This window comes from Zootermopsis nevadensis, unplaced genomic scaffold, assembly GCF_977971745.1.
Source record: "Zootermopsis nevadensis isolate Lab colony 2312 unplaced genomic scaffold, Znev_1.0 Znev_ptg000017l, whole genome shotgun sequence".
In the NCBI taxonomy this organism is placed as follows: domain Eukaryota; kingdom Metazoa; phylum Arthropoda; class Insecta; order Blattodea; family Termopsidae; genus Zootermopsis; species Zootermopsis nevadensis.
The window spans coordinates 8048386-8071828 of record NW_028259149.1 but is presented as its reverse complement, the minus strand read 5'-3'; the positions used below and the strand labels follow the sequence as shown (position 1 = coordinate 8071828).

Sequence of the window (23443 nt, the reverse complement as noted above, 5' to 3'; positions counted from 1 at the left end):
AACAAGTCAGTCTTTGTAATTGCTAGGAGCCGTGTTTCCTTTGCGGTGCGGACCGAATTCTTTAATTGTCTAGACGATTTTAGGATTAAAAGAGTTAAACAAATACACATACAATAATTATATGTGCTAAATATTAAAAATATATATTAGAAATAAAGATTGCTTAAGCGTGATTCTAGCCGCTGATGTCGAAATACTGCAGCGAATAAGACTGCATAAAGCATCAACTATCCGTTAACAATAAGCATTTATTTGCAATAGTTATTGAGCTAGCCGTCAGCATAGCCTGTATTCTTATATGACAGATAACACTCATCTGGCATCGTAAATCACAGATAACAGATAGCACAAGCTACATAGTTGGGTTTCAGGTGTTTTCTGATAATATATTATAACGTCAAATCTAATCACTTGATATGCTATTTTGGCTGTAAATACATGGAACCATACTTATGATTTATAGGCGGTCATTTAAATAGTTACAAATATAGGCATAATTCGACTGGGATAAAATCAAATAAAGCAAATAGAACGAAAATATATCACAAGTTATTATCTGCCTTTAAATATCATGAAGATGGAGAATAAAATTAAATTGTGTTTTCTCTGAGGCACGCATTAAACCCTTAAATATTTCTTTGACGAGCTTTGGCTTCAGAGGGAAAATATCTATTTATTTCAGCCTTTCACGCTCCATTCTTACAAATCTAGTTCTTTGGACTGAGTACACGCAGTTCTTATCTTATTGGGTCATACCTTATATATCCTTTCACTGACCAGAGGAATTTCATTTCCGGTGACTATTCTACTTTCACCTTCCTTCTCCACAACCCATGTTTCTAACCACATACTAAAACCGGAAATGTCAGGACCTTATAGTATTCCAATTTTAGTTTGTTTATTTTCTTTATACTCGATATTTTTCCACACATATCATTTGACATATTGTAATTTGTTGTCTGTCGTGACAAAAGACACATGATATTAAATAGTCCCTATTTTTGTCCAGTTCATGGCTGAAGCACAAAGGACGCTGGTTCAACAAAATTCCACATATTCACCGCCTTAAATACACAGCATCGTTTTCAATTTACTTCCATTCGAACTTCCCTGTAATCTGCTTTTCTGCTTTCCATTGTGCAAGAGAAGTGCCGTGTATGCTACATAATCATATTTTCGCTCGAATGATATTCATCCGTAAGCCGGATTACAACAGATCACAGACACTGCAAAATAAAATTCTGACCTATTAACAATTTTCTGCCATAAGTATTACGCAACATTAGGAATCTTAACACAATGCCGTAATTGAGTAACACCCCTGTTTCATATTTGGGAGGTACCGGGTTAAAATCTCGGCTCGGAGACTGAGGTTAACCGTGGCTTTTCTTCAATCTTTCAAGCAAATACCTTAACTTAGGCCACGACCGCTTCCTTCCACATCCGTACCAATTGATTAGTCACTATTATCCAGTAGTAGCAGTGGCGAAACCAGACAGTCGTAGATTCTGAGGCAAAATTCTCCAGTGAGTCCCTAACAAATAGTTATAAAATCGATCATGACGTAATAAAAAAGCAATTAATGTTGCCGTTAATGCACACTGATTAAAAGTATATTATTTAAACAGACAGATATATATATATATATATATATATATATATATATTCATTAGAATTCAACTTTTCTCTCTTTAATTTCAGCAAACGTTTTTACAATTCCTTCTCATCGATCTTTCTAGCCCCAGTTCCTTTTTAATCAGTTTTTTAAGAACTTATGATTTGAAAACGTTCGTTCATTACTTAGAATTGTTACCGGATTTGTTGAAAATAAAGTTACCAAAGTTACGAATTCTTAAAAGCACTCGGTAAGGTGTTCACATATTAAAGTTAAAAAAATAAAATATTTTCATTATCCGATCTGAAACATTGTCTACAGCTCAGTCAATGACCGAAAAATTCTTCAAAATCATATTTATCTACAATTATGGCTAAGCCTTAAGTTTAACATTAATGGTGCCAACTTATATAGACCTACTTAAGAGAAGTATACTTATCTCAGTTCAGGGATTATAGAGAAATTAATATACTTCGATGTGCTTTAAAATCACTCGTCACCACTGGGACCAAGAGCCTGAAAACTACTGCCTAATACTGCCTCGAAATATATTATCTTGAATCAAGACTAGTCTAAGAATTCGTAATGTTGGCAACAACACTGGGGCAGCCCACGAAACTGCCAGTAGCCAAAACACACTCGATATTAAACATGTAGATAAACACAGCACAAGACATCAACGACAAAATACGTGTCATTTTCTCACTCCAAACACTTTTATTTCAGTGTTCCCCTAGCGTCACAACGCTCATACACTGCTCTGTTGTTATAGTGGCCTGTAAGGGAGGACAATAATACCAACGCTATCATTTTTGTACAATTTAACAAGAAAACGTAAAATCCTACTTCTGAAGATAAATTATATTTGGATGGCACTTTCTGAACTCATAATATAATAATCCTCTACTTGATTTTCGATTATATTAGTGTTATTCTTAACACAATAGATATCTATCAGATATTTTTCAAAGCAAACCGATAGAATTACTTTAGCACGTGTTTAGGTAATTAAACACGCTTATTCCCTGTACTTAGCACACAAGGTCACTCATAGGCAAACAAAAGAAAGGCCCATAATTACAAAAATTAGCTTAGCAAATATTTGCATCAGCAGGGAATAAACATAGTAGTTGGCACTACAAGTTAGTTTCACATTGGTACTACCAACTTATAGATTGTAAGCACATCCTATGTATAGGAAACCATTTACGATCGCGCAATGAAAGAAATCAGTCCCACGATTTGAGCATCTATTAAGTCCGTAATAGATACAATAAATACTCCACATGTAGGATTTGAGGTTTTCGCGGCGGTGAGTCTGAAGATTGTTGCGTCATGTAGTCTGAAACGTCGGTAAACTTCTAACAGACTACACGGCGCAACAACCCAGAAGACATGTATGATTTTCTGGTTTTCACAGAAGACAGCCATCTTCATACTCCACAACTTTTAAAACGTTTCTTTAGATCAATTCCCAATGTACCCGGTGTAGAAAGATTTACTGGTCACGGACACTTAAATCGGCCTTCTTTTCTATATTTCTGTTCCACTTTTGTATTTTATATCACATTTTTACTTTTCGGGCACTTAAAGTACACAAATATTTGAAATATCGTAATATCTATGCTAGGGTCCAGGGACGCCCTGGCTAGGTTATAGCCGTTATGTTATGTTAGGTTAGGTTAGGTTAGGTTAGGTAAGAAGTTAGAAAGCTAAAATATAAAAACATAATTTTATATTTAGGACGCATAAATTCATTGAGCTTCACCTCATGAGACCCTAGTGCCTCGTACTGCCTCCACCCCTATTACTTTCGCCCCTGATGGATAGAATGATTGACTCAATTAATTGTAAGCACAGATAAATTAAGTTTAAATATAATTTAACCCTAACTTATTTCCTTTAATGTATAGTTTTAATATGGATCTAATCAAAACAGAATAATTAACTAGTATTTTGTGGCTCTTAATATATAAATAATAACAAACAGCTTACTGTGACTGTAAATAACAATGCAATTATTAGCTGAGTGTGAATGCCATAAGATATTTCATTTAATCAGATAAATAAAACGAAGAATGTGATTCTATGAAATCTACATTTCGTTTCAAGAATAATGCAAACACGCGACATGCAACACAATTATATTGTTCATCAGGGACTGTAAGGCACACATTTTTTTTAAAATTCTGCGTTAGAACAATTGAAAATGATGAGCAGTACCTCTGGATCAGCAGTGTGTTCGTGGGAGCGAGCGAGCGACGCCCCTCCCTCTGTGAACAGTTCGGAGTGAGGACGACGATGGCGGACGCCGAGACGTCTATCTTCAACTGCGGGCGACGCAAGACTGGCATCAACCGAGCCGACGCTCCTCAACTTGATTTCCGAGTGCCGGAATCACGCGCACCAACAGGCGTGGTCTGTCCACACAGCCAGCGCCCGAAACTTTGAACTGAACACAGCGTTCTATCTTTTACTACGCCACATGAGCAGTGACTTGTTTTTTCTTTGCATGCCCTCAAAATATTTCCTCCTTATTAAAGGCAAGTTACGGTGAGATTTGAGGTTCTCGCGTCTTCTGGGTTGTTGCGGCGTGTTGCCTGACGCGAAAACCCTGAAGACAATCATGTTCAGATTTATCTTAAAGAAAAGAATTTCACATATATTCGGCCAGGAAGTACGACAGACTTTACTACAAAACTCACTCACTGATTTCCCAACTAAACGTACACAATACTTTCAGGGGCGATTTCTTTCCTCCGACCTATGGACCTGTAGGCCAACAATAAACACAGCCAAGAGTCACCGGTAGTCACTCCTTCGAAAAGACAACAAAGGTCTTCGAAATGTCGGCAATGTAGCCTACAGTATTACCGACCAGAAAAAATATTCACTCAGTAAAGAATGTTTCATATATTAAAGTGCATTGATTTCTTTAAATTGTACATTGACATTTTTTACTCTCTTTCATTCCAAAACGTAACACTTTAAGGCCCAGTGGTAACTACGTGTGCTACCTGCCTCATCGATCAATAACTCTGAATTTCGTATTTATTGGATTACATGATTTTTGGTGTAAATAGGGATTATGTCCTTAAACACTATTTTCCAATTAATCTCTGAAATGGTGAAGTGTATTTTCTTTGAGATTTTTACTGAATTATTAAATATTATTTAGATTATGTTTGGCTCCGAAGGATAAAGTCTAATCATTTGCGATTACTTTACATTAGAACCTGAAAGTGTAACTTAAAGTTCATTGTTTATATCTTTCAGCCCTCTCCATAATAATGTTAACAGAAGTCTTGAACACTAAACCACTGAGGATAGAAGAGCAATGACTTCTTACAAGCATTTTAACGAACCAATGAAAAGTGGTGCTAGAGAACAAATGAGAACGTATAATTATAATCTATGTAAAGTTTTTGTGGCCAAGATACTGTACATAAAAATGTTTTCTGTGAACCCGCCTTAAACCAGTAACTGTCGCTTAACGCGTCTGTTTTCTGTAATTATCGAGTAATCAACATTCATTTTCAGTAGAATGGCATTGCTAAATTCCTGAAATTAAAGCGAAACATACAGTTTAGTTCAGTGTAAATATTTTAACTGTTTTACAATTACATTTCATCGTTAACTGTAGCGGACATTTTATTTTATCGTTTCAAGCCAACAAATCACACGTAATCAAGCAGATAAGTGCAGCGATAGTCCGGGCTACTCGTTTCGAATTTCAACGGGTCATCAGCTCTCTTCGCTGACACAACCGTGGTTTTGTAAGATTTGAGGTTTTCACAGCGGTGAGTATGAAGATTTCTGTCTTCTGGGTTGTTGCGCTGTGTAGTCTGGTCGATGTTTACCAACGTTTCAGAGGTCATACTGCCTCCGTCATCAGGGCGATAGAAGATTCTGTCTTCTTGGTTGTTGCGCTGTGTAGTCAGGTCGATGTTTACCAACGTTTCAGAGGTCATACTGCCTCCGTCATCAGGGCAATAGAAGATTCTGTCTTCTTGGTTGTTGCGCTGTGTAGTCAGGTCGATGTTTACCAACGTTTCAGAGGTCATACTGCCTCCGTCATCAGAGGATGAAGATTTCTGTCTTCTGGGTTGTTGCGCTGTGCAGTCTGGTAGATGTTTACCAACGTTTCAGAGGTCATACTGCCTCCGTCATCAGGGCGACACAGCGGTGAGTATGAAGATTTCTGTCTTCTGGATTGTTGCGCTGTGTAGTCTGGTCGATGTTTACCAACGTTTCAGAGGTCATACTGCCTCCGTCATCAGGGCGACACAGCGGTGAGTATGAAGATTTCTGTCTTCTGGATTGTTGCGCTGTGTAGTCTGGTCGATGTTTACCAACGTTTCAGAGGTCATACTGCCTCCGGAGATAGGGATTAGCTCTATCTATTGGGCCGAACAGAGTAGGTACCCGAAGACGGAGATAGAGCCTCATCTCAGAAACGTCGCTCAATTTTATTATTTCATTAGACGATGGAAAATATCCAAAGAACTTTTTATTTAAACCGTATAGTAGATCGATTTTATATGGGCTTATATTTACAGTTGTAAGTAATTTACAAATTCATAAAAAGTTTCACTACTGAAACGTGGTTCTTACTGGACATGCTTCTGTTTCGAATTTCATCCAGTTGAATTACTCGTGAAGCACAAACGTGTCTGTTAGATTGGAACAGTGAGCAAATGACTTCAACTATATGCGAACGTTTCCATGTGCAAGTGTTTGATAACGCGAACAGACACCTTCAATTAAACATATTCCTCTACGTATGTGAGTGAGCTCTAGTGATCGTATCACAGTATTTAACAAAACCTACTTTGCCGATGTGCAAACGTTCCCACAAAATAAGAGGCCTATAGACATAAAGTTTATTACAGTTCCCATATTACTACGTCACATGGACATCTGCTGTTATTCATATCAGATCTGTGAACAAGAGCATGGCGTATCGTGATACAACACGTATTTGTGTGGGATTAACTGGGGTCGGGGAACTCCTTTGTCTTCTATTAGCCATTCGTTTGCGTCCAGTTTTCATATCGTCCCAGCGACTATTCAGTCTAGCAGAAGACGTGATCAATACGTGCTGACGTTCTACATTCTTAGCACCCTACAACACTATCTAATTCACTAATTAAATATTCATTAAATTCTTGTCGTAATCTCTATCTTGATTTGCCCCATTTAACCTCGTAATGACAATGAGTTTCGACGGAATACACAGAATCACGAATAAGTAAGTAAATACGTAGGTAAGGAATTCAGAGATATGGTCATTTTACATTTGAGGGAACCAAACACAAGTTTATATTTTAGTCATCATTAAATGACGTTTATTCAAATTTTCAATTATATTCAAGTAACTAGAGTGTTCTATGTATTAATCTACGTCTTCAGAGGTGAAATCAACATAATAATTCTTAAAATTGCACAATTAAACCTTTTTAAAACATTTGTTCTTACTCAAAATCTGAAACTGTCGTACTGTGTTACTGCTACTATGTTTTAATTTGTAGTTTTGTGCTTTTGTTGGATAAAACTGCAATCAGACTCTTATCTTTCAATGTTACTTGTCCTTAGTTATTTCATAAATTTTATCTTGTTTTTTATTCGCGGTTCTCTTTGATGTACTTTCATTAACATTTATTTCGTACGGTTCGTTTCACTCATATTATTACTTACTACAGTGTCTTCTGATGTAAATTTATACAAGTTTTGTTACTGTATTCTGCATAAGCTTTCACAGCACCGGGTTCGTTACTTCGTGCCTGAAGTTTCAATATGGCCGCGCTCAGCGCTGTATGCCTCTAGACTGAATAATACCACGAACATCTAAATATGTGAATTAGGTGTCCCACTTAACATTCGAATCAGAAACTCCGCCTTGAATACACTGTCCCACCTACTCCATTTCATGTAAGCTGCCCCTTTCAAAGTATTCCCGGGGTCACTGCCCCTATTCATGCAGTACAGTTCAATTTGAATTTAATTCTTCATCTGTTGCCTCTCTTCGTCCTTTTTTGGCATTTAAGATTAAGATGTTTCACGAAGAGAACTATATTCAGAAACATTTATCTAATTCTGCTCCAGCTGTCATTTATCTTATTCGCTCTCTTTCTCTCTCTTTCCTTCTCCCTCTCTTTCTTCTCACGTCCGCTACACACTAACTTATTGTTATCGATAATATTTCTGCTCATGTACTGATTTTACTGACTTCCAACATCGTACTGAATGTGTTTTATAACTTGGTTCCTTCCACCTACAATCCGTGTTATGATGTGCATAATTCGTTGGAACCACTAAAATATAATTTGTCAGGCAATCCATATTATACCGTTTCTAAATTCATACAGGTGGCATTTCTTATAATATTATATTATTAATAAAAAGCATCCGTCTCTAAACTGGAAGCTTTAAGATCACAGTAAAACCATATAACGTAACGCGAACAACGAAACCAAGTCGAGTGACGACAGCTCAAAACTCACAGCGTATCAAGGCTAGCACCGTTTTACTGATACTATAGAGGCGCGCGGAAGAGGGGTCAAAGCCCTTCCATAGCCTTGAAGCAAGCAATTTGGTGGCGGTAACTGTGTTATCAAGATGTTTCATCACAGTCTACACAGACGCCCGCCATTACACTGTCAGTTGGTTCCAGTTCATAACGTAACACAACGTTCCTCTAAGATACACTTTAATACAATTATTCAATCTATTCCAGGCATCTAAAGCAGTTTATTCCCATGGAGTTTACCGACCTAAATTTCTCTGCATTTTCCCATCGCGTCCTATTCTTCTTGTTTTATAATAATCCTGTTAAGATCTCATTTTCATCACATTTCTTATTAACCGTTTGAAGCAACCCAGTAGCTATGTGTACCACCTGCGTTAACTTTCAGTAGCTCTTTATTTTTTCAACCCAGAAAATGCATAGGTTTGCTACGATTCTCGTAACAATTAGCGATTACTTCCCTAAACTGTATCCATCAAGTACTATTTATCCAAGTTTCGAAAATTAAAAATGTAGACGGACAGGCACGACCAACAAGTTATGTATTAACTTTAAGTAGTTTGAAGGAACGCTTAAATCGGTATCCCACAAAATTTATATAAGCCCTGAAGAAGGAAACAATATGTTTCGCCCAAATTTTAATATCTACCTACGAGTTCACACGATATCATAACCCAGAAGAGCAACATGACCTTCACGGCAGTTAGAATGTCAGATCTCACGAAACTAAACTGCCTTCACTCAGAAATCAGCTAAGTGTCTAGTCCGAGATGAAGCCATTACCTTAGATTCGAGGGCATCATAATTTGTTGCTTTGTGTGGGCTAAAGCTCACATCATGAATGTGATGACGGACAGTACGGTGCAGTGTTGGAACGATAACGGAAGAATTCGAATAAAACCATGTTCTAGTGTCACTCGAACCAACAAGAATCTCACTTGAAGCAACTTGGTACTTAACATTGGAGTCAGCGGTAATCCAAATAATGTATTTAAATACCTACACAGGTCTTCATATATCTTGTGAATTTGGGCATTCAGCAATCTTTGACTTACAAGAAGAGGGAACCAAAATTTATTTCTACGCTTTGCCCTTTTTCTTAGCAAAAATGTTCACACAGCGACAGTCTCAACAAAATCCATTCCTCGACCTGTCAATCTAGAGCACACGCCAACTGTCTCCACTAAATCCAGCTCCCAAGTGAAAAGAAAACGCAGACAATGCGTTTATTCCGCCGTCCGTGTGCACAGGCAAATAAGAATTTGCGCTTGCGGTAGTTTTACCGCTGCGGCAGAAAAACCGCTCTTGCCCGCTAGCCCTTAATATTGTTGGCAGGATTTAATAATAATGCATTTCCTCATGACCTGACTTCCAAAACAGGATTCGCCACCCATTATTTTCGAATGTCCTATAACAAACCTCTGCAGGATTTGAGGTCAATGTCTTTGAGAAAGCGTTAAGAAAGTTATAACAGCTGAACACTGCATTTTTAAACTTTCGCATTATTTTCAAAATTAAACACAGGCGCAAACGTTCATTCCAAGATACTGGGGTCGAATTTCGTATGATGGAGCGCCGTTCATATGCGGCAACTTCTCCGCTACTTGTGTATCGCTGATTATCTAATTTCTAGGCGGTCCAACATATCGGTAATGAAACATTATTATTGTTGATGCCAGCGAGACTTGTAGTAGAGCCAGGAATAAGAATTTATAATTGCTCAACTATCAACGTATTTAACATAAAGCAGTCTACAGAGTTTTAATCTCAATCCTGTAAGAAAGTACTCTTGACTGAAATGGCATTGATGAGGCTATTCTTAGCATCTTCAGGGCATTTTTAACTTCGACACTAGATTAGGGTCAGTGGTCTCTTTCATTTTCTGATAGCCTTTACATTCGATGAAAGAACCCAGAAACAACTATAACCTAGGCCTATACGTGTCTGCTTTATGTAGTAACCTTTCACGGCCTACATATTGTTAAGTGAATGAACGAAGTCATCAGTTGTCATTTACACCAGTGCCAAATTTTGGTCAACAATAATGATTGATACGAGTGAGTTAATTACTTAACAAGCAAACAGTTTAAAGTTGTCGATGTAACACAATCTGTGCGCAAGCCCAGACCATGAAGTTTCCTGGCACGTGTAGGGACCTGAATTTTGTGATGCTGCCTTCAAGAGTGGCTCTGCAGCAGAACGGCGGTCGAATTTCATTGTCAAACGGATGTCAAGTACCCTTTACGGCACGTTTTGAAATAAAAGAGTTTGAATTGATTCTGGCTTAATAACCTGTGGCGTGGTCTTCCTACGCAATTAATTCAGGCGTTTGTGAAGAGAAACAGAAGGGGAGCAGAGACACAAGACATGGCGTTTGTTACTTTCCGAAATTGCCCTGAAATTTAGCTTTAAATCGTAAACATTATTTTTTTAGAATTACACTCGTGTTAAATTTTTATACACACTAAAATTATATACGAATATTCATTATATATCCAGCTTAAATTGACACTATTTTTGACAATTTTTGTGTAAAATATATGAACATATCTATTTCTAATGAAGAAATATTTATATAATTTTGTCTACAAGAAACCTGATTAAAACTGTAGACTCATAATTAAAAAGTGTTGTGAGGTAAAAGTTACTTTTCTTGTAAACAACAGATAAACACTTTTAATATATAAAGACCATTTAACAACAGGCGTGAAGAAACTACAATCAATCACTGAGTTCTACTTAACAGAGTCATAAAATGGATGACCTCGGTGGACCATAAAGTTTTACTTCACTGGTTAGTTAATTCATGTACCTAATTTTAATATCTGTATAGGTGCTTTATCACGCTAAAAGCAGATTAAATCAAAAGTATTTAAAATCAAATTTATGTTATCATTCACAGTTTAGCATAATTTCAGATACTCAATAATACTAATACTAGATCAAAGACTTTCATTAAGTATGCTACAAATAAGTTTGCTTCCATTCTTATTACTTTAATATACGTTATATAAAAATAAATAATTCTTGTTTTGGCTTAATTTGCACACAGAAATGCTTTGTCAGTTATGAAAGATATCTCCATAACCGTCTTTAATTACAATGAAACGTTGTCCAGAAATTAATTCCAAATTAATTTCCACTGTATATTCTGTGTGTTTTTTTTTGTGTTTTTCCCCCCCCCCCGTGACTTAAGGTTTTAGGTCCTGAACTTCTAAACTCTTAAAGCCTGTAGTCATATGCTTCGTATCATTATCATTGTAAACAGCAATTGTTTCTTTGAACAGCGTTAATCAGTCGGTCCTTGTAATGGAGAAGTGATTTCTTTGCGGTACAGACTGCATTCATAAATATTATTTTGGCAAGATTAGGCCTCAAAGGGTTAACCATATTCTTTCATTCTGTAATACTGAACTATGTGTACACTGCATCTCACGTTTAAAAATTTACATTCGTCGTTAACCTACACTGAATATGATCATCGTAAAAATACATCAGCAAAATATCACATGTTTCTTTCACAATGTAAAGCATGCGTAGGAAGGGATATAAAAGTCGGGAAATGTTATTTACGAAGCCTTACTGTGGATTAACTATTCAAAGCTACAGAAATAACCTTACAGACGACCAGGGTCCGGAAAATAAATGCATATTTCACTAATGGGAATATTATTAATAAATATTAATAATCGTGACTGGTGACTCCCTTCTCGACATGTGAAACACATACGTTCAGCTGTGAGCTCAGAAAACTGTATTTGAATAAGGTCGTATCCATAATTCTGTCTGCGTGTCATCAGAGCTATTGTGATGACATTTTGTGATCGGAAATTCTACTGAAATCTTTCGGCAAATAACAAACTTTCCGAAGAAATGTCTAGACGACATGGAAATATTCACTAAAATCCGAATCTACAATATAAAGAAGACAAAAGGTACCAGGGATATCTAATAATTGTAGGTGTCCTTGACGCTTTGTTATTCTATTTTTTGCCCTGGTGACGTAATCGCCCTAGATTTTGATTAAAGAACGCTTAAGAAATTCTAATGTAATTCATTCTTGTGACCCCTGTAACTGGAACACAACGAGAACTTACAAACAGCTACTGCGCATGTTCTGATCTTCAAAATGTCATATAGCCCTATTATCCTAAATTCATAAACTCGGTGCATAACGGAGAAATGCATTAGCTAAGTTACATTTCATTCATGCTTAATTAAGTGACGCAGCCTGTCTCTTATAACTTAAGCTGAGTTGTACTTCACGTGTCATATATAATTTTACCACTTGTCTGCAGTTCATCACGACGAGGCACGTGACAGATTTTATTCAGACTCGACTCTGTAATCCTCAGCGTTTCAGCGCTCATCTTGACATGGGCTGTGCCAACTTCCTAGCTAAAATATCCCGAACACCTTTATACGTCTAACAAATATTACCGTTATCACACTTTTTAAAACATGTCCCTGCCAGGGACTTGCATCTATGATAACGAACGTCGTAGCCGAGTGGTTACCATCCCTGCTTCGTATTCTGGGGGTCCCGGAGATTCAGGTTTTTCATTGTAAAGTTTTTTCGTCATTTTCTGAATATGCCTGTAAATTAAGACTGTATTACTATTGATTTCCGGACTCTTCTTTCAATTCTGCCCTTTGTTTCAAGCTTCATGACGTCAATTCAAACGTTAGCGATTACATAATGGCGAGTCTTATGTAAAGACCAATAATTTTGTACGCAGCTTAGCGAACAACTGAACGTAACATGCATAGTCTATCCGTATCTGCTGTTTTGCAGCACAAATCTACACGTTCCTACTCTTTTGTCTACGGCGTACAAAGGAAACAAGTTGTTTCTGCTTCCAATGCACATGCATGGAATCAACATCCTACTTTAAAAATGTAAATAACTAAAACGATTATCAGCTTCAAATTGTAGTAGACACAAACAGATGTTTGTATCTCAAGTTTTGGTTAAAATATTATCTCACTACTGTTATGTATAACGTTATAAAAGGTGTTCATTTAAAAAGCAGACTCTCGCTTAGAAAACAACACTTTTTCACACTGTACGCAGAAAATAATATAAACCAGAAGCAAAAAAGATTTTCACAAATTGATTATGAACAATAACGTAAAATTCTTCAGACAGTAATTTTGCTTGCATAATAATCCCCCTTATCAGTAAAATAAATAAAAATTTGATCACAATGACGATTCAAGACCACTGCTACAAACCCTTAGAATTATATTATAGTCAAGACATCGATGTTTATCCGTGTCGACTAGTAGGTAAGGACCGACGTTTCAGAGATCAGTACTGCCTCTATATTCAGGGCTGAAGATGGAGGCAATATGCTTCACCGAAATACCGGCGTCTACCTAGAAGTCAAAACGGCGTTACAACCTTTACGATCAACATCAAAAACTTTACCGCCGTGAAAACCTCGTACCTTATGAAGTGAAGCCATATTCGATAGACTTTACATAAGTCTGTGTTGCTCAGTTTATCCCGAAATTACTTATGGAGAAAACAATGGCAGTAAATATAAATTCCATTAAAATGTATTCTTACACATTGAAGTTATTTCATGAGGACAGAGGCGAAGCCAAAACGCGGTCGGACGTTACAGCATTCGAGGATTGCATGATTATTAGTCAGTTTCATCTCGCAACCAAACAACTTATCTCCCTGTTATCCAAGTTACATTTATTCTCCACCACCTATCACCTGTTTCGAGTGGTTTTCCCATCCAAATTCTATATCTATTACTCTTCTAAACATTCCTAATATATTGCAGACGCCAAGAATTCGCTGTCGTAACAATAATAATTCCTAGTTATATGTCTTAAGTGCCTTTCTTAGCTTGCTTAATTCTTCTTAGGTCAAAAAACCTTCCTGTGTTGTAAACAAAGTTTCGCACCAAGAATAAACTGCTGACATAGAATTGTTGTTTTCTATATTCTGGTCGTAAAACTTTCGGAAAGTAAACTCAACATTAACTAGTTCCTGGAATAACTCTTCTCCTGATTTCATTATTAACCTCTTTCCTAATTGATATTGTAGCTTCCAGAAACGTACAATTTATTTGTAAACATTTTCAAATGATTTATTATGTCATTATAAATTATTATTAACATACGTAGATGAATAGTGTTCTATGAAGTCGCAACAGTAAATTTTATGCAAGGATATAACAGTTTCTTAGAATTGTTTTATAACGACGAGATTTTGTTTCCGGTTTCAGCGAATTTGAAGCTGTCAGAAATAACATATAACATTCATTAAAGATGAATCTCATTTCATGGTTCCAAGAATTCTACTGTGACCAGAGACTGACAAAAAGAGGCCGAGAAACGAAATACATTTTACAGCTGACTCAAGAGAGTTAAAAATAATGATGAATAACACATATTTTGGTGTTAATTATACTTGTTGAGTTATTTTGTTTTAAATATTGTCTCAGCATGTCCGTAAATGACGTAATTATTTATCAAAAATCATATACCACATAGAGACTTATACGTTTAGGCAGCGTAGTTAATATTGTACTGATTAATAAAGCAAATGTTTATACATTAACCCCTTTATGAAAACAGAAAGCAGTAAGATTGCTGCTAGAGGTAACATGAACAGAGGTTAATCTGGTGTTCCATCATCGGCACTGACGTCGATAAAACTGCAGATACTCCACGGTTATAACAAGGAGCTAAGAACAGCAGTGCATCAGTGGGTTACGGAACATTGCGCTTTCCGCGTGGGGGAGTCACTTCAAACAAACAGCAAGGGGTGACACACGACAGGGTGTACGCGTGTTCAACACCGCCAACACAAAGCAGCTGCTGGAAACGATGACAATGACATCAGCGGCTGTCGTTTTGCTGACAGCTGTCACAAAGTTGCGAAAATACGTAACTAAACCCCAGATGCACTAACTCCATGGACCAAAGTTAATGAAAAGCAAATGGTCGCTCAGCTGGTCAAGAAATCCCCGTCTTTAATGTAAAAAATACAGCAGCCGTCACAAAATGGCGTGCTTCAAAATCAACGAAAAGACTGCAACCCCCTTTTACCGCGCGGCTAACTTCTGGGATTACTGGCGGGAGCTGCTTGCACGGCAAATTAACCTTCAGGTCCCATAAGTGGCAGGGAATTTCTTTGCTACCTGAGCTTACTGTCAGTTTCTCAAGATAGATTTTGCTCCACAGAATTAGTTACTTCAGTCACGCTGTTTAAATGTCTACAAGCTTTTCTGAACGGAAATTTTAAGTATTCTATAGAAACAGATAATTGACGGAATCTAAACCACCAGAGTATGTTTCTAGAACAATAAAACTGTAAATAACACATGATGATATTGATAGTAGTATAGATAAGCCCATAGAGTATAATCTTTCTTAGAAATCTAATAGTCACTCAGCTAGTCCAGATGATAGGTCAACCTGCCATTTATGGAACTACGAAACTTCATTACAGTATTCAAAGCAGCCCTCCAACAGGTTCTGTTCTGTGCCAGATCAATCCGTTCAGACCTATTCCACGAGTCTTCATCTCCTTACTGGCAATTTCAACTGTAAAATTTCAAAGTTAAAAATGTTTCTTTATACTTCATCAACACTTTATAGCACATGGAACGATTTTCGATTGAATCGCTTACCAAGTTTCACTTACATGCGTATATGGCTGTGTTTTCCATTAAACCTTTTGCCTGTATTTCAGCTGCGCGCTCATCAAAATCGTCTGAACTTCCTTTGCTGGCTGCTGTGTGCAGTGGGACTTCACAAACTAAGGCTCCGAGTCCTTGGCAGGAGAACTGTGCTTTCACGTGCATGGAGATTAGTAGAGTATATGACTGATCTTTTATATGGAGCAGGGGTCAGAAACATGAGACCCCAGAAGGCCACATGTGGCCCTCGCAACCTTTTTTATGTGGGACGTCACGTGACTTGAGAATCAGCCAACACGAGAATAAAAACAAACAAATTCGCGTTATTGCTCAAAGCTACGTTGTTTCATTATTCAAATCACACGAAACTTAAAAAAATGACATTAAAATTATTGTGGTATTAAAAACTTGTTTTATCAAATTAACAATAAATTGAAATCAAAACTGTTTCACAGAGAACAAAGAAACGGCTTTACAATTAACTCATTATATGTAAACACAACTAATATTCGTTTCAATATTAATAGAAGCTGTGTTCTTTAAGTTACACAAATGCAGTTATCACCTGCTGTCTACTACACTGTTAACTGCATCTCTGCAGCTCTGGACAGTGACCTGGACAGCCCATTCGGACCGCGGTAGTGGAAGATTTCCAACCGATGGTTTAAAAAACCTTGAGTTTCAGAGGTTTCCTTTTTACCGTGCACTAATTTTCGTTGAGTACACTATAAGAACATTATAAATGGTTGACTACACACTTTTGCCCTCATTTGTACGATGACTTTTTAAAGTAAATCTTTTCATAATACTGCCTTTAAGACTATAACGAGTTGAATCAAACTTAAATCAACAAACAAAAATAAATTAAAGATTGGATGTTTGACAAATCAAATAAATTTATGACGCATCCAAAAATGAATCTCTTTATTTTACGCTAAAGCACTATAAAATTTTCTTAAATTAGACTTCCAAAATACAAGTAACTTACAACCTGTTAGTTCTAAAATATTAATATTATAGCGTTATATAGAGCATCTATTCAGTATATTTTATATTTAAACAATGGACAAATTTTATTTTTCGGAGCTCTGTTGGGCATCCATTGCGGCATCATTAGTCAGTCAGCTAGGGAAGTAAGGTACTTCCAACATCAAACGCTGTGATACTGTAGAACTTTATACGACATTTTGCTAGGAATATGAAAACGCTGATAGGTAAAAGTCACAACATCAACATCTGGCTTTGACATTTCAATTTATTTCAGCCAGATTGTACACCTAGCTAGATTCTCATCACGTGACAGTGGCTTAGTGACGAACGGCTCCGTGGTGCCCCGCTGCATTCTAGAAAATTTGACAGCCGTGCGTCATGAATGAAGTAATCAGCGTTGCATTAACTGCACAAAATTTTAAGTCCAATTCTTTTTAGATTATTCATCCTTTAACCTATGTGTTCAGTTGCAAGATTAAATCCAAGATTATAAATATTTTATTTTCTGCCAAAGCAACATACGCCAGTCTGCCAGCTTAAACCGAAAGCAGAAATAGCATGAGTCAATGACTTGTTTTGTTCTGTTCTGTTGTCAGTCCGTAAACCCGAACAGAAACAAACGAAATTTGCATGACTTCTGCACAGAACGTGTCAACTATCGTCATAGAATGAATTTCAGCAAATATATCGATTTTTTTAAAAATGACATACTATTTTTGTAATCATCGATTCACTTAGGCGTTTGCATATGGTGAATTGTGATGTCTATTTTAACAACACCACGTTTCCACATTTAATAGTGTAATCTTCAGACTATGTTTATTTTTGATGTAAATACAGTTATATTAATCGTAAGGGTTTCTTAAGGACTCGGAATTTATTTAGAACATGAGCTGTTATTAGTATTACCACGAATTGATGAAAAATACCAAACTTCAGTGGTTAAGCCTACTAACGAGATTTAAAAAAAACTACACAAGTTTTGTATAAAATTGAGCCAACTATCACTGGTTATTTGTAACTTATATAAAGTTGCCTATCTTAATTTTAGTTGGTCACTCACATCTGTTGTGAAATGCCAAGCATTGGACTAATTACTAATTTCACACAAATCACGTGATGAAACGATTTCTAAATTTACCACACACGATTGTTACTGAAACACACCTAACAAACCCTTAACAGTGACGTGCGGTTTCAAGCTGATGTCCATAACAGTCACTCTACATGACATTTTACCACCAAAAGGAGTATTGCTTAAACAGGAAATATCTGGGCTGCCACCAACGACAAAATAAAGTTATTAAGACGTTCTTGCTGCTTTGTTCAACCCAATGTAGCACTCACAGTGTTTCTGGCACAGTCAAAACCACACAACTTCTGCGAACTCCCAGTCTGTTCACGTGTTTTTCGACGCTCAACTCAACTGCCAAACTAATAATGGCTCCTGTTTAATTGGTTCGTTTTCCACGCATGTTTCCTATTTTCCAGCAATCCTCGTCCACTGAATGCAAACTTTAACAGCTCTATACTAGCCACAAACATTCAGCACACATTTCTTCTTCTGTGCAAATGTCAGTCGCAAATTTTAGAAAATCTCTTTTATCAGCGCTCTTAAACCTGCTATTCCAGTGTTTCTAAACATTCTTACCCACGTGTTGATACACTGGAACACTGTTGGATATCGCACGTTAAACTGAATTATGTACTAAAATATGTGCATGTAGACTGCACAGGAATAAATTGTTTTATCATGTTAAGTAGCTGTCACGGCGGTGAGTCTGAAGATGGCTGTCTTCTGGGTTGAAGCGCCGTGTAGTCTGGTAGAAGTTCACCAACGTTTGCCCTGATGATGGAGGCAGAAACGATTTCTGAAACGTTAGTAAACTTCCATCAGACTACAACCCAGTATACCCAGTCGCTGGGAGACATGAGGTACACTGTAGAATCACAAGGTATGGAAGGATACGATCGTGGCCTATTTTGAGGTTCTAGCCCTACATTTGTCTAGAGAAACTGTTAGAAACTTTAGTCAATATACTGGGGCAAAGTTCAACCAAACTACACGGCGCAACGCCCCAGAAGAGAATCATCTTCAAAGTTTTATTTGATTTATTATGTCTTAAGAGAGGACGTTAACGGCAAGTTGTACGCAGTTGAAACGAAATGTTGGTACTTCATAAGAACACGCATAATATGACCTAGTTACTGATTAATAATATTATTCCCTAGAGCACCGAAATCGTCCCTCCAGGTCGCTATGAAAATATAATTGGTTCGAAACTGTGCTTAGTGGTACTGTCGAAATATAATGCCATTAATTAAAACTGTATCCTGATGACGGCTTAATACGAATAACAGGAACGACCAAACCGTTCTATAGCGTGTCTGTCCGACCGCACATTAGCGTACACGCGTATACTGGAGTGAGGCAGGGAGGGTGTAGACCGCTTACGGGCAGGGCGTGTATCGGAACTAATTATTCTACTAGAGTTGGTTTAATTACAAAATGCTTTATTCGCCACCAACAGAATATTTCGTCGCATACGTATGATTTTGTGTTTAAGGAGCGTAGAGACTTAAAAAATGTGTATATGTATCCTGTTTAAAGTTAAGAGTGATTTATAAAAAATATTGCATTTAGTGCCGAAGGAAAGGTTATACGGGCTTAACGAAAATATTAGGTCTTTTATTAAATGTTAAAATTGAAAACAGATCTATACTGCACTCAGAATCTTTCTATATCACATTTTTATTTTATTTCTTTATTTCTTTATTTATTTTTGTTTTTTTAATTTTTATTTTTGTCCGTTTGTTCATTAGATTATTTCAGAGGTGCATTAGTGAGGTAACGGATTACTGATAACGCTATCTTGATCTCAATTTATCTTGTATTTTCTTTATAAAGTAGAGAGTAAACAATGTGCACCACAAATTTTGTTGTGATGAAATTTCTTGACTAACGGAGCGTCCAATAGCTTCTTCAAAAGGACACTGCTAAACGGAGCAAACAGACATTTCCGCCTAGGAAACAGAAAAACGTATTTTCACCAACTGCAGTAAATGGCGATGCAAAATTTAAAATCAACAACAGGCAGTTTCGATAGTTTTATTAGTCGCACGTAAGTCATGAATCTTGTCTTGCTTAACGTTTCGTGTCCAATCGTCAGCATAGATTGCCGCATTACGATTATACTTAAGAGAAAAATGTCTGCAAATTATTCAGGGTAAACAGAGCGACATAACAATATCCATTTATATGACTGAACGTCATATGAACCAGTTATTTCGTTAATATATTCCATACACAGTTAACATTTGTACTAATAATGTGCTCTACTTCGGACTCATTACACTATGACGATTTGCATAAATCTGAAATTTGGTCTCCATATCTGATAGATACGCGTTTGATGAACCGTGCCATATTTCACGTTACATTTTAAAGTGCGTTAAACTTGATTATCATGACGTACTACGGAAAAAGAGTCAATCATCAGTGTTTCAACCAAATTGCTACATGATTTGAGTCTCGTTAGCAATTAAGCTGCAAAAATACGCCAAGGAACTTCGGCATGCCCGTCCATAAGTCCGCATGCAATAACTATAAAACAGCAAAGTGAATTTTAACGAAAATTAATATTGGGGAATCTCACTAAAGTTTGTTGACACATGTCAAGTTTGGTACAAATCGGACTATAATGGAGAGCACTTTACATAAAAGCCCATATCGAGAAACTGGTCTTTAAACCATTTGGATAAACCCCAACCATAAATACTTCAGTCCACACAACCACGAGGAGGGCACAAGATGACGAAATTATCGATTCAGCAGTATCGATGGAATACAACATTGGACTCTGCAAGAAACTCAAAGCAAAGTTCATATATTTCTTTACAAACTGTAGAACACACTAAAGAACAAGAGCTTCTAACTTGATAAAATATGAATAAGATCTACAACGTTGCGAAACATTTTTCAACGCAGTGAATATTCTATCTGCTGCATAGGCTTTAACTAACTATGAGGCACAAAACTTGGAATTTCAAGCTTAGATGAAAGAAGGCGTTTGTACCCACTCTTTGTTTCGGTTTTGGACTTTGAAGGAAAGCTTGCTAATAGATATCAGTGCTGTAACACAAACAGGAGTTTCGTATGCGAACGGTTGCTTGCACTGTTACGTGTTGTTTTGTTTGAAAATCGACGTCTCTTACAGCTGAGAGACATGAAAGGTTTGGTAGCACGCTTCTGAAAAAAAAAAGACTTGTATGATTTCAGACAGCTGAAAACCTGCTCTGTGAGCTACAGGCTTTGGCGGGCAGGATTCCATCTGCAATAGGCAACCTGAGATTTCTTGTCTTAGCCACCACGTCTATGCGGAGTGCGGGCTAAACCAGCCTCTTATTTCGTAGCTAAACAATTTTAATTTAACCAATCACCTAGGCTAGAAATGACTCAGTTTCCGCTGCATTTCCACTTTTGCCATCTTAGAGTAATTGTAGTTTACGTGGCTCCAGTAATCCGTAACTAAAATCTCATAATAATTAACAAAACTTAAGTAAAATTATTTAAGAATTTATTACGAAATGTTTAATTTCTGAAGCGACTTTAGGTTCCTCGAACACCGGAATTGTGATTTCGAATCCCACGAATCTCCTCATTTTCCTACGTTCCACTGTTTTGTGTTGGACTGTCCAATACCCCACCGAAGGCATCCCAGCTGATGCCAAATAAGGTTAAAATACTGGCAGAAAATTCTACATGAAGGACAATGCTCATAGTGGGATGTGTACAGCGCCTTTATAGTAGTAGGTGTGTGATTTGTTATTTGAAAATGCGGAACTCCACCCTGAAGATTAATTAGTCAATATGTGGAATAGGTTTATCGCTGGGTGTGGAGGCGTTGCAGAGTAAATTCCGACTCACCAGTGACGCGCGGTGGTTGGATAAGATGGATTCCAGTCCTCACACAAACGAAATGCTGATGCTGACCGCACACGACTTCTCTCTGTGTGATGAAATACCGTATCACATTGCATCCCATTAATTACCACAAAGACAAAAGGAAGAATACGTAACCCTAAAGTTTAATTAAATTCTAACGGAAGAGATGTGTACATATGAAAAAGTATAAATCCGCGAAGCACTTTTGTGTAATGTTTCCATGACATAAAGCCTAACTCCTCATTTCGCGATTTTCTTTAGCGTCCTATTGATTAGTTTCTCTTAGATCCAAACAGCAATCAGTTCTCAAACACACTCACACTGAGTTCTTCCCTTCTCAGCGTGAAAGACAAGCTTCAAATCCATAAAAAACAGCGTTTGAAATTACAGTTTTTTATGTTTTAAACTTTCCTTTTTAAGATTGCAGACAATAATAAAAAAATTCTAAGCTGCTCGTAATAAGCATTTTACGAATTTAATCTGTCCTTTAATTTATTCGTCAATGTAATTATGATTTATTAAAATAATTCCCAAGCAATTTAATATTCCCACAGTTTTTCGATGGAATTAATAAGTACCTATATTATAACTTAGTTATTTATTGCAACCAGTAACTGACGCCCTGCGTATAATATAAGAAATTAATATCGTCGTTAAATATATCATAAAAATAAACTATTGAAAGTATGGATTTCAGACAGTTCTAACTAAAAGCGCATCAAGGATAAAGAAGCAAATATCAGGTTATAAGAGCCCAAAACGTGACATACCTAAAGGTTTGCATCATTCTCTAAAATAATTTTAAACCTTAGTATTTGTTTGGTACTGGGTATACAATTTTTTTTAACGTGACGGCTGACGTATGTGGTGAAGTGAGGGGAAGATTAGTGGGAGTTAAAATTTTGCATGTAGTTGGTTAGTTAAATAGTAACCTAAATTGACCCACACTCCCGTTTAATTCGTTGCCTCTCTTATTTGACTCGTTCATCGTGTTTACAGCGGCCAGGTCTAAGAAACTAGACTGCATAGAGTTTTAATTCCGCAGACACCGCCACAGAGCACTGTTTATATAAAAAAGGGCTTGGAAATTAAATACAAAAGTACAGTGTACAAGCAGGCGGAGTATAAGTGCACGTATCAGTAAGCAAAGAGGAAGAGAGTACAAACATGTAATTGTGTTTCTCTCCAAACGATTAGACTCTCATACTCCCGATTACCTTCCCAGTTGTTCGCTGGGATCAGCACCCAGCGTACAGCGTACCGGTCTGAGTTCACAGGAAAGGTTTAATTACGTTCAGGGATGTACAGAATCCCAAAGCCAAATTCTGTTACAAACGAGTACTCTGAAGAAATGCCAGTTTCTTACGAAAGCGAGTACAAAGATGTTGCGCATCCATGATGGAAGCCGTAACCACCTCTAAAACGTCGACCAGTTTCTACAAGACTGCACAGTGCAACATCCCAGAAGAGAGTCATCTTCAAGTTCTCTGATGCTTTGACGTCTCAAGCCACACAAGACAATAAAGGCATTTTGTTGGACTAATTTCGTAAGAACAATGCTAAGCCGTGATACACCATAAAAGGCCTCAATTTATCAACCCCAGAGTCAACATGGTGGAGCGATCAATGAAAATGTGCGCCCAATAAAGTGGGCCTACTCGGCAGCTTCTACTCTGGTCGCGGATTGGATACTGATGCCCCTA

General features: G+C 37.1%; 1 protein-coding gene across 6 annotated transcripts in view; it reads right to left on the bottom strand.

Moving 5' to 3' along the window:
- LOC110834051 (GTP-binding protein Di-Ras1) overlaps positions 1–23443 on the bottom strand; it is a 138323-nt gene that overhangs the window by 113134 nt on the left and 1746 nt on the right. For 2 of the 6 annotated variants that reach the window (XM_022072829.2, XM_087350341.1), the window contains exon 2: positions 21723–21804. The exons of 2 other annotated variants lie outside the window; for them this stretch is intronic. The gene's annotated coding sequence lies outside the window, so the exon portion shown is untranslated. Of the gene's footprint in view, positions 1–3838; positions 3952–21722; positions 21805–23443 lie in introns of those variants that run through there. 2 more of the 6 variants (XM_022072830.2, XM_022072827.2) reach the window with 2 other exon arrangements.